The 12745-nt window shown below is 37.8% G+C and overlaps 1 long non-coding RNA gene across 1 annotated transcript in view; it reads right to left on the reverse strand.

The window, feature by feature from the left end:
- LOC102153480 overlaps positions 1-12745 on the reverse strand; it is a 37626-nt gene that overhangs the window by 16230 nt on the left and 8651 nt on the right. The window contains exon 2 of the long non-coding RNA XR_005366297.1: positions 11283-11383. This is a non-coding gene — a long non-coding RNA (uncharacterized LOC102153480). The remainder of the gene's footprint in view (positions 1-11282; positions 11384-12745) is intronic.

Below are 12745 nucleotides of genomic sequence, written 5' to 3' on the forward strand. Positions count from 1 at the left end.
TTAACCAAGAAGGTGAAAAACCTATACCCTGAAAACCCTAAGACATCGATGAAAGAAATGGAAGATGACAAAAACAAATGAAAAGATAGACCACACTCACAGATTGGAAGAATATTGTTAAAATGGATATACTACTCAAAGCAATCTACAGGTTCAATGCAATTTCCATCAAAATACCAATAGCATTTTTTGCAGAACTACAGCATATAATCCTAAAATTTGTATGGAACTACAAAAGACCCTTAAAATAGCCAAAGCATTCTTAAGAAAGAACAAATCTGAAGTATCAAAATTCCTGATTTGAAGCTATAATACAAAGTTATAGCAATAAAAATATGGCACTAACACAAAAATACACACAATGAAAGAGGATAGAGAGCCCAGAAATGAACCTGCACTTATATGGTCAATTAATGTATGATAAAGGAGGAAAGAATATACAATGAGGAAAAGACAGTCTTTTCAATAAATGGTGATAGGAAAACTGGACAGCTACATGCAGAAGAAAAAAACTGGACTACTTTCTTATACCATACACAAACATAAACTCAAAATGGATTAAACACCTACCTGTGAAGTCTGAAACCATAAGACTTCTAGAAGAAAACAGACACTAATCCCTTGGACATTGGCCAACATTTGTGATAATATGAATGGACCTAAAGGGATTATGCTAATTGAAAAAACTCAGAGAGGAACAAATATATGATTTCTTTTTTTTTTTAATTTTTTTTATTTATTTATGATAGGCACACAGTGAGAGAGAGAGAGGCAGAGACACAGGCAGAGGGAGAAGCAGGCTCCATGCACCGGGAGCCCGACGTGGGATTCGATCCCGGGTCTCCAGGATCGCGCCCTGGGCCAAAGGCAGGCGCCAAACCACTGCGCCACCCAGGGATCCCCAAATATATAATTTCATTTATACATGGAACCTAAAAACAAAACAAAGCAAATGAACAAACAACAAAAACAGACTTCTAGATATGAAGAACAAATTGGTGGTTGCCAGAGGGGAGCGGAATGGGCAAATGGGCCAAATAGGTGAAAGAAAGTAAGAGATACAAACTTCCAGTTAGAAAAAAGGTCACAGGGATGAAAAAGTGCCACACCAGGAATATAGTTGAAAATATTGTAATAACTTTATATGGTGACAGATGGTGGGGACTACACTTATTGAGCACTGAGTAATATATAGAATTATTTAATCACTATGTTGTATACCTGAAACTAATATAACATCATAGGTCAGCTACTTCAATAAGAAAAAATGATGGCCTTTCCCAAACAAAAATTAAAGCAGTTCATCACTATTAGACCTGTTTTACAAGAAATGCTGAAAGTTCTTTAAGCTGAAATGAAAAGATTCTAGTGACATGAAAACATGAATATACACAACACACTGGTAAAAGTAAATATGCAGTCATATTTAGAAAACTAATTTTGTGATAGGATCATGTGATAACAAGTTTCCAAGAGTTTAGAGGTTAAAGCAAAAGAATATTAAAGGACTATAATTGGGGCACCTGGGTGGTACAATCAGGTAAGCCTCTGACTCTCGGTTTCTGCTTAGGTTATGATCTTGGGGTTGGGAGATCTAGCCCAGCATCAGGCTCGGGGTTCAGCTAGGACTCTGCTTAAGACTTTCTCTCCCTCTGCTCCACCCACCCCCCACCCTACCTGTGCTTATGCTGTCTCTAAAATAAATAAATAAATCTTTTAAGAAAGTACTGTAGCTACTATTACTAGTTAACAAATACACAATACAAAAAGATAGATTGTGACATAAAAAATGTATAGAGGGGAAATAAAAGGGTGGACCTTTCATATGTAATTAAAGTTAAGTTACTATCAGCTTAAAATAGATGGTTACTTGTAGGATGTTTTATGTAAGCCTCACAGTGTGAAAATTAAGATACCTTGTTAAGGGGGATCCCTGGGTGGCTCTGTGGTTTAGCGCCTGTCTTCGGCCCAGGGCGTCATCCTGGGTCCCGGGATCGAGTCCCACATCAGGATCTCGGCATGGAGCCTGCTTCTCCCTCTGCCTGTCCCTCTCTCTCATGAATAAATAAATTTTAAAAATCTTAAAAAAAAAAAAAAAAAAAAAAGTAGTAGGGAGGCCAGCAGGGGGAGCTCTCACACCCTACCACTCATTGTAGACCTCCCAGAGATTTATTTCAGATACTACTGTATTCTAGCCTGAGGAAGAAATGTTCTCCTCCCACAGCAATACGCCAGCCAATCCCAACTCAGCCTTTGAAAAACCACGATATTTCACGTTCCCAGTTTACTCCAATGGACTTTTTATTTTTTATAACAGCATTCCAAGCTTCCCCCTTATGTCTACAAGAGCATTTTCTCTACTTTGTTCTGTGGGCTTGCCTATGGATTACTATAGTTTGCTTGTCCTAGATTGTGATTTTCTTCTACTCCCCAATAAACCTCTTTTTGCTAGTAAAGTAACTGGAAGTTTTATTTTTAAGATTAATAATAGTAACCACAAAACGAAAACCTAGAGTAGATTCATTAAAGATTAAAAAAAAAAAAAAAAAGGAGAAACAATATACCGCCATGGAATCTTCGGTTTACAAAGATAGGCAGAAACAAGAGGGGGGAAAAAAAAAGATTCAATGAAACTACAAGACAGCTATAAATCAATTAATAAGATGGTATTCAAAAGTCCTTACATGTCAGTAATTACTCCAGATTTAAATGGATTGAATTCACTGATCAAAAATCTGGATATGTAAAAAAAAAAAAACAAAAAACAAAAAACAAAAACACAAAACAAGACCTAACTACATGCTATCTATAAGAGACTTCAGATTTAAGAACATGCATAGACTTGAAATAAAGACATGGAAAAAGATATTCCGTTAAAGTGGAAACCAAAAGAAGACAAGGATAGCTGTATTTGTATTACACAAAATAGATTTTAATCCAAAAAAGGTAACATGAGATAAAGAGTGTTATTATATAATAAGGGGATCAACTCATAAAGATCATAAGTATATATGGACCCAACACTGGAACACCGAAATATATTATGCAAATATTAACAAATCTTCAGGGAGAAATAGGCAACCATATAATAATAGTAGAGAACTTCGGTACCCCATTTTCAGCAGCAGCTAGATCATCCACACAGAAAAATCAACAAGAAAACATTGGACTCTAGCCATATATTAGACTAATGGGCCTATAAGACATTTATGGAACATCTCATCCAACAGCAAAAGAATACATATTCTTCTCAAGGGTGCAAGGAATATTGTCCAGGATAGATCATATATTAGGCCACAAAACAAATCTTAGAAAATTTAAGAAGATTAAAATCATACCAAGTATCTTTTCCAACAACAATGGTATAAAAAGTTTATAGTAAGATGTATTAAGAAAATACGAAGATCTCTGGGATGCCTGGGTGGCTCAGTGGTTGAGTATCTGCCTTTGGCTCAGGGCATGATCCCAGGGTCCTGGGATCGAGTCCCACATCAGGCTCCCTGCAAGGAGCCTGTTTCTCTCTCTGCCTATGTCTCTGCCTTTCTCTGTGTCGCTCATGAATAAATAAATAAAACCTTAAAAAAAAAAAAAAAAGAAAATACGAAGATCTCAAACAACTTAACTTTATACCTCAAGGAACTAGAAAAAGAAGAGCAGATGAAGCCCAAAGTTAGCAGAACAAAGGAAGTAAGAAAGATCAGAGTGGAAATAAATGAAATAGAGACCAGAAAAATAATAGAAGAGGTCAACAAAACTAAGAGCTTTTTTTTTTTTTTTTCAAAAAGCAAATCTGATAAACTTTTAGCTAGACTAAAAAAAATAGTCAAATCAGTAAAATCAGATAAGAGAGGATGCATTACAAACACTACTATAGAAATACATATGGTCATAAGGCTTATGAACACTTGATAACAAATTGGGTAACTTAGAAAAATGGATAAATTCCTAGAAACATACAACTTAGCAAGACAATCAAGAGAAATAAAAGATCTGAACAGACCAATAAACAAATAAAAAGAATGACTCTAATCAAAAACATTCCAACCAGAAAAGCCTAGCTTCACTGGTAAATTCTATCAAATATTTGAAAAATTAATTAAAGCCGATCCTTCTCAAACTCTTTCAAAAAATTTAAGAGAGAATACTACCAAACTCACACCAAAGCCCAATTAGGGCATTATAAGGAAACTATAGACCAACATCCCTGATGAATGTACTTGCAAAAAAAAAAAAAAAATTCTCAACAAAATATTAACAAATCTAATTCAATAACACATTAAAAGGATCATACACCATGATTAAATGGAATTTATCTCAGGGAACTAAGGATTGGTCAACATATGCAGATCAATAAATGTGACACATTACATTAATGGAATGAATAAAAATCATATGATCATCTCAATAGATGAGAAAAGACATTGGATAGAACACAACATCTTTCAAGATAAGAACTCTTAACAAATTGTCTACAGAAGGAATGTATCTCAACATTTTAATAAAAGCCATTTTTGACAATCCTATGGCTAACATACTCAACAGTGAAAGATTTAAGGTTTTTCCTCTAACATTAGGAACGAGACAAAGATGCCCACTATCACCACTCTTATTTAACTTAATACTGGAAGTCCTAGCTAGAATAATTAGGCAAGGTAAAGAAATAAAAAACATCTATTCAGAAAGGAATAAGCAAAATTATTATCATTTATAGGTGATACTATATCTTATTTTTAAAAAATCCTGAAGTCAATCAAAAAACTATTGTAACTATGCAATGAATTCAGTAACATAGCAGGATATAAAAAAAAAAAAAACCAACAGACACATTAGTTATGTTTCTGTAACAATGAAATTTCTGAAAAACAAAATTATCCCATCACAATAGCATCAAAAACAAATACATTAGGAATAAATTTAACCAGGGAAGTGAAAAATCTATACAATGAAAACTACAAGACTTTGATGAGAAAAACTGGAGATATGAACAGATGAAAAGATATCCCATGTTCATGAATTAGGAGAATTGTCAAAATAGTCATACCACCCAGGGCACCTGGTGGGCTCAATTAGTAAAGCACGTTGATTCTTAATCTTAGGATCATGAGTTTGAGCCCCATATTGAGTGTAGAGATTACTTTTTAAAAATGTTCATACCATCTAATTGTAATTAGTTAATTGCAATTAATGCAATTCCTATCAAAATACCAATGGCATATTTCACAGAAACAGAAAAAAAAAAAAAAAAACTTAAAATTTGTATGAAGCCACAAAGGCTCCACATAGGCAAAGCAATCTTGAGAAAGAAGAACAAAGCTAAATGCATCATATTTCCTTATTTCAAACTATACTACAAAGCTTTAGTAATTACATCAGTATGGTACTGGCATAAAAATAAACAACTGGACCAATAGAACCAAATAGAAAAGAACCAAATAGAAAGCCAAGAAGTAAAACCCTGCGTGTGTGATCAAATATTGGACATAAGAGCCAAGAATGCTCAGTGGGGAAAAGAACAAGCTCTTCAACAATTGGTATTGGGAAAACTAGACAACCATATGCAGAAAAAGGAAACTGCACCCTTATCTTATATCACACACCAAAAAACCCACAAACAAACAAACAAACAAAAAAAACAAAACAAAAACCCCACACCCAAAACAGATTAAAGTCTTAAATGTAAGACCTGGTACTATAAACTCCAAGAAAATAGGAAAAAAATGTCTTGACCTTGGTCTTGACAATAATTTATTTGAATAGGACACCAAAAATAGAAGCAACAAAAGCAAAAGTCAACAAGTGGGATCACATCAAATTCAAAGGCTTCTGCACAGCAAAGACAATTATCAATAAGATGAAAAGGCAACTTATGGAATGGGAGAAAATATTTGCAAATATATTGGACAAGGGGTTAACATCCAAAATAGGTTTTAAAAACTCATACAACTCAGTAACAAAAAACAATCCATTTTAAAAGGAGGCAGAGTAAATAAAAGAAAGACTTCCATGTTTATTGCAAAATTATTCACAATAGCCAAGATACAGAAACAACCTAAGTTCTGTCAATAGATAAATGGATAAATTAGATATCACACACACACAAATACTATTTAGCTATTAGAAAGAAGGAAATTCTGCCATTTGGACAACGTGGATATCTTGAACACATTATGCTTACTGAAATAAGTCAGACAAAGACATATCAGATATTGTCTGATATCACTTATACATGGAATCTAAAAAAAAAACCCCAAACTCCTAGAAACAGAGAATAGAATGGTGGTTACCAGGACTAGGGGGCAGGGGAATTTGAGAGATGTCGTTAATGGGGACAAACCTGCAACCAGAAGATGAGTACGTTTGAAGATCCAATGCACAGCATAGCAATTATAGTCACTAATATATTATATTATATTATATATTTCAACATTGCTAAGAGACTAGACCTTAATTATTCTCACCACAAAAAGAAGTGATAAGTATGTGACATCACAGCAATTTTAACTAAAACTCTGGTGGCAACCATACGGCTATCTATACACCTATCAACACCTATACCCGAGCTTGGACAATGTCATGCGTAAATTAGATCTCAATTTTAAAAATTTAGAAACAAACAAAAGAAAGAAAAGGAGAACTGGAAACAGCTGACACAAGTCCCTTTTGCTTAGACAAAGCCACATCTATAAAGATTAGAGGAAAGATTTTGGCCAATGATGGCAGAAAGCCACAGAACCTGCAGCTGTGGGTCTTACCCTTGACGGCACGTATCTGCTTCTGTTGTTGCTGTAAATGTTATCCCAGACATGGTGACCTAAAACAACAAGTTTATTCCCTTCCTGTTCTGGAGGTCAGAAGTTAGAGATGGCACTCACTGAGCTACAAGCCAAGTGTCGACCAGGCCCTTCTGGGGGCCCTATAAAGAATCCATTTTCTTGCCTATTCCAGCATCTCAAGATTGACTCATTCATGGACCCTTCCTCCATCTTCTAAAGCATCCATAGCCTGTGGAGCCTCATATCACAGTGCTCTGACACCTTCCCCCTCCCTCTTCCACGTTAAAAGGGCTTTGTGATGACATTGGGCCCACCTGGATAATTCAGGATCATCTACCTATTTTAAGGTCAGTTGATTAGCAACCTTAATTCCATCTGCTACCTTGATGCCTTCTGCTGTGTAACACACCTGCCAAAAACAGGTTCCAGGTTCCGGGGATGAGGACCTGGACCTCTTTGGGAGACCATTATTCTGCCTACCACAGCTGGGGAACTTCAAAATGTCCTGATGCCTGGGCCCATGTCATTGACCTAGAATGTGGCAGGGGCATCCAGATGTTAAGCTCTCCAGGCTATTCTAATGAGCAGCTGCTGAAAACCACTGTTGTAAAGAAATAGAATATATATATTGTGCCCTGCTCTGCTTTTATTATCTACATACCATTTAGCCTTTCCAACAATGTATTTTACATAACAATTGTTAAAGTAATTAGATTAGGTCCAAGATGGAATCACTCATGCTAAGCCCAATATCAGCAAGTCAAAGCTAAGTTTTTGGGGCACCGGGGTGGCTCAGTGGTTGAGGATCTGCCTTTGACTCCAGGCATGATCCTGGGGTCCTGAGGTCCTGGGATCAAGTCCCGCATCAGGTTCTCCTCAGGGAACCTGATTCTGTCTCTGCCTATGTCTCTGCCTCTGTGTGTGTGTGTCTCTCATGAATAAATAAATAAGAAAATAAATTTAAAAAAAAAAACAACTTAACTAAGTTTCTATGCTCAGCTCACACAGGAAAGGTAGGTATTGATCAACCACAGAGTGCCTGCTTGGCACAAGTTACTGGACCCAGATCCAAGACTTCCCTTTCCTCCACGCAAGGTATAACCCTGCTTTAATCAGCCAGCAAATACCCAATATAACTTCCTTGTTTCTACTCACTTTGGTCCATAAAAATCTCTCATCTGGTACAGCTCTCTGGCACCCCTTCCTTTCCCATCTGTTAGATTGCATGCTGCCTGATTCATGAATTGCTGAATAAAGCCAATTAGATCTTTGCAAAACTTACGATTGTTAGATTCTTTTTTTTTCTTATTTTTTCAAATACAACTAGCAAATGTTAGTTATGCCAGGCATTGTGATAAGTTAACTGTGCTAATATTGTGCTGACATTTTACAAGTATTTTCTCTCAAGTAATTCCCACAACAATTCTGTGCAATAGGTGCTGTTTTTATTCCTATTTTACAGAAAAGGGAAGAGAATCAGAAATTTGCCCAAGATCATATGTGGTAAGCTGTTAAAAAAAGATACTGGTTCTTTGCTTCTTGATAGTAGAGCTACAAGAGCATTTAGAGTTTAGACTTAGAAGCAAAAGAGGTGTTAATTAGATATATATTTTTAAAAGATTTTGTTTGTTTATTTATTTGACGGAGAATGAGAGAGAGCACAGGTAGGGGGAGGAGCAGAGGCAGAGAGAGAGAGAAGCAGACTCCCCGCTGAGCAAGGAGCCCCACGTGAGGCTGGATCCCAGGAATCTAGGATCATGACCTGAGCTGACGCTTAGCTGAGTCACCCAGGTGCCCCTTAATTAGATATTTAATGTCTAAATTCCAGAAGGAATATAAACTATGATGAGCGCTAGAAGCTGTAGCTTTGGCTTGGGGAGTTCCAGTACAGGGAGTCAATGTTTAGAGTAGTAGTACTAAGATCATAACCAGGAACTTTAAAATGGTCTTTAGTTTGTGTGGCACAGGCTACATTTCATGATTTATAAGCCAATATAGAGGTTAACTAATTTTTTTGTGCATTTAAAATGAAACTATATATATATATAGTTTTTAAACAGAACATCTGATTTTTGCTAGGGATTCATATCATAAAGTCAGCCAAACATAGCATAATCTCCCAGTCAAGCACCACTCATTGGCTTTTGGCAGTTTTCTTGTAAGGAATTAGGAAGATTCTCTAAGCCTTACAGGGAAGCCCCAACCTCTTCTAAGTGATTTCTAAACACCTCCATGACCACATTTGTGACTTACTACAAACTTTATTTTTTGGCACCTAAAGTTCCCTGGATTTCCATCTTTGCGAGTATTGGGGGAATGAGTGATCACACAAATACCACCAATGGGAATTGTACTGTGTGGTCATGGATCATCTCTAGAGGGCACATGGGTGTGAGCGCTGAGCAACGTAATTGGCTAACAAGACTTCACAACCTTAAGCTGACAGTGGGGGCCTAGACATCTATCACCACCTACTGGTAATAACATGGCACCTCCCCCTTTGCCTTTTGGAGCAATGTCAGAGGAAGCCAGTTAAAACAGGTTTAAAGGAGCCCCGGTGGCGCAGTGGTTTAGCGTCCAGGGCGTGATCCTGGACACCTGGGATCGAGTCCCACATCAGGCTCCCTGCATGGAGCCTGCTTCTCCCTCTGCCTGTGTCTCTGCCTCTCTCTCTCTCTCTTTCTGTCTCTGCAGCCCAGGGCGTGATCCTGGAGACCTGGGATCGAGTCCCACATCAGGCTCCCTGCATGGAGCCTGCTTCTCCCTCTGCCTGTCTCTGCCTCTCTCTCTTTCTGTCTCTCACGAATAAATAAATAAAATCTTTAAAAAAAAAAAAAAACAGGTTTAAATAAAATCCAGTCTCATCCATAGTACCTCAAATGTCCAGGTTTAATTTGAAAACCACTCATGAGTCCAAGAACCAGTAATATCTCCAATGCAAAAAGACAATCAACTGATGCCAATATACAGTAGAGATGTTAGATTTCTCTGACAAAGATTTCTAAACGCTTCACCAATTACAAACACATCTAAAACAAATACAGAGTCTAGGGCACCTGGGTGGCTCAATCAGTTAAGCATCTTGATCTCAGGGTTTTGAGTTCAAGTTCCATGTTGAGCTCCATGCTGGGCATGGAACCTACTTAAGAAAAATGAAGAGTCTCAGCAAAAGAAAAAAAAAAACATATAAAGGGGAGCCAAGGGCAGCCCCGGTGGCTCAGCAGTTTAGCACCGCCTTTGGCCTGGGGTGTGATCCTGGAGACCCGGGATCCAGTCCCATGTTGGGCTCCCTGCATGGAGCCTGCTTCTCCCTCTGCCTGTGTCTCTGCCTCTCTCTCTCTCTATGTGTGTCTGTCATGAATAAATAAATAAAATCTTAAAAAAATAAAATAAAGGGGAGCCAAATAGAATTAAGCAACATAATTACACTCATTATCACAAGTGTAGTGGATCCCATAATAAATTATTAATTTGAGGATCATAAGACATAATGGCCAATTGGCACGTCTCATCCTAAATTAAAGTTATTTCAGAGCCGGTGGGATAGGACCCCTAACCAGCCTTGAACAGGCTCCTTCTGACATAGACATCAGGCAGTTATTTCTCAAAGGACTATCTATGAATTATTGGATTTCCTTATTCCTTTTGATTAGTCAAGTGTCCGTTATTAAGGAGGCCCTAAATGGCTTGGAATTATTGGCTGCTAATGAGCTCCTGAGACTCAGGCTTTTGCTTCCCAAGGCAACTACTGAGTTAAGCCTCCATTTCAGAATTTCCAGAGTCATCCATGACCTGGAAATTGATGATCTAGGCTTCTCTCATCATCTGATTTTGGTTAATAACCATAGAAGCACCATACTCTTCTACAGAAGCTGTACAGAGCATCCAATCTGCTCCAGTCCTGAATGCAAATCGCCAAGTTATGGGACACACAGCTACATTTTCTGACCTGAGGCAATGGCAATTTCTCCAGCCTTGTTAGGGATGCATCCTATTCTGGGATCCTAGTCACCACCTGAGGACAATCACCTCTATATCATGGTGAGCCTTTTTTGCCAAAAGGCAACCTTTTGTGGCCTTGACTGATGCTGGTTCCCAAATCATGGCACTCCCTGGAGATCGCACTAAATTTAAGAGAGGAACCCTATGTTCTCTGGGGAGATACAGGACAAAAAGACTGAAGGCAAACAAGTCTATCTTAATAGACCATTGACCCCTTGCTAATATGGTAACTTGGGTAAGTCATTTAGTTGCTGAATTTCATAGTTTGCTCATCTGTAAAATATGGGTAATTGTCAGGCCTGCACATGTGAAAGTACTGTATACCCTGGGAAGTAATCCACAACTGTGAGGTATGACTGAATGATCCCTTGGGCATTTCCCCCTATTTGGGATATTTTAAACAAATTGCATGAGTCATAGCATCTAAGAGTTTTATTGGTTCCTGGATAAGACAATTTGTCTCACTCTTCCATGCTTGTGGACAATAAAGAATTTACTTAGCATTACCTCATCATTTTGTTGCCGGCTGGTTGATGGGTTCTCTGGAGTTTTATGATCAGCACATGAAAGGTTTAATGTGGCTTCTGAAGGAACCATCAATTTAGTCCCTTTGCACAACAGAAATCAAAAAAATGAATGTTAATTATCCATCAGTGAGCTTCTTGAGGGCAGGGGCTGTCTTATTTCTATTCCTGGCAGGTAGCCCAGTGGTTGGCACATTGCGAGCACTAAGTAAACATTTATTTAATCCATGGACAGAATTATTTTGGAAGGAATAAGGTTGTCACTTGCTTCCTGGAATTGCCTATCTCCAAAGCTAGCCTAGGCATTTATCTTTTGCCGTGATTTTGTGTTGCATTTTGTTGTTGTTACATGGGGTCAATATTTTATTTCAGACTTATTAGATAAACTGAAAATACACAAAAAACTCGTATCAGGTTCATAATTCAAATGTCCATTCTTTTTCTTCATAAACCAGAAGAAACGAAAAACACATTAAAGAGCCACCCTTCATTCACAGATGATCTCCCCGATGCTTTTGGGCAAAAGTAGTTTCAGGCTCATGTGACAACTGAAAAGTATTTCTGTTAGAGATTTTATTAGTTGTAAGGGGAAATCCAATAAAAAAATGTGTGTTTACATGTCTCAATTTGTATAATTAATCACACATTTATAAATTGGCATTTGATCATTGCTCTCAATACATAAGGGAATTTCACAATTTTAGGAATGTGCCAAGCCAAAGATAAAAAATAGGAGTGCAAAATAGAGGATTTTTTTCCCCACAAAAAGACAAACAAGATAGAATCTCTCAATGAATTGGGGTTTGACTATTAAGAACCAGTCAACATTCTCTGAAGCCCAGATCTGGCAGGAGGTTTCTCATGAGCAGGAGTTATCAATCTACTCCTCGAACAATCCCACACAAGAATAGCAGCAAGATTTTTAATAGGTCTTTGCAGCAACCAGCAGTGTATTTAGACATGGCACCTTTTTCCCACCAGACAGTTTTAGGTAGTCAAACTTCTCTTACACTGAAATTTCAATCATTGTTTTCCTTCATTGACTTAATTTATTTTAAAGATTTTATTTATTTGAGAGAGAGAGAGAGAGAGCATGAGCAATGGGGGAAGGGCAAAGGGAGAGGGAGAAGCAGACTCCCCACTGAGCAAGGAGCCCTACATGGGGCTTGATCCCAGGACCCTGAGATCATGACCTGAGCCAAAGGCAGGTACTTAACTGACTTAGCCACCCATGTGCCCACCCCCCTTCACTGACTTTAATGAAAACTGGAAGATGTGGTCTTTTGCAATGAAAATGCTTGGTGTGACATATAGACCTTGGTTTCTAAGGGTGGCATCATACAATGTGAAAAGAAATAGAAAAAAATCCATAGGGATCCCTGGGTGGCGCAGCGGTTTAGCGCCTGCCTTTGGCCCGGGGCGTGATCCTAGAGACCCGGGATCAAA

Source organism: Canis lupus, chromosome 10 (genome assembly GCF_011100685.1).
Source record: "Canis lupus familiaris isolate Mischka breed German Shepherd chromosome 10, alternate assembly UU_Cfam_GSD_1.0, whole genome shotgun sequence".
In the NCBI taxonomy this organism is placed as follows: domain Eukaryota; kingdom Metazoa; phylum Chordata; class Mammalia; order Carnivora; family Canidae; genus Canis; species Canis lupus.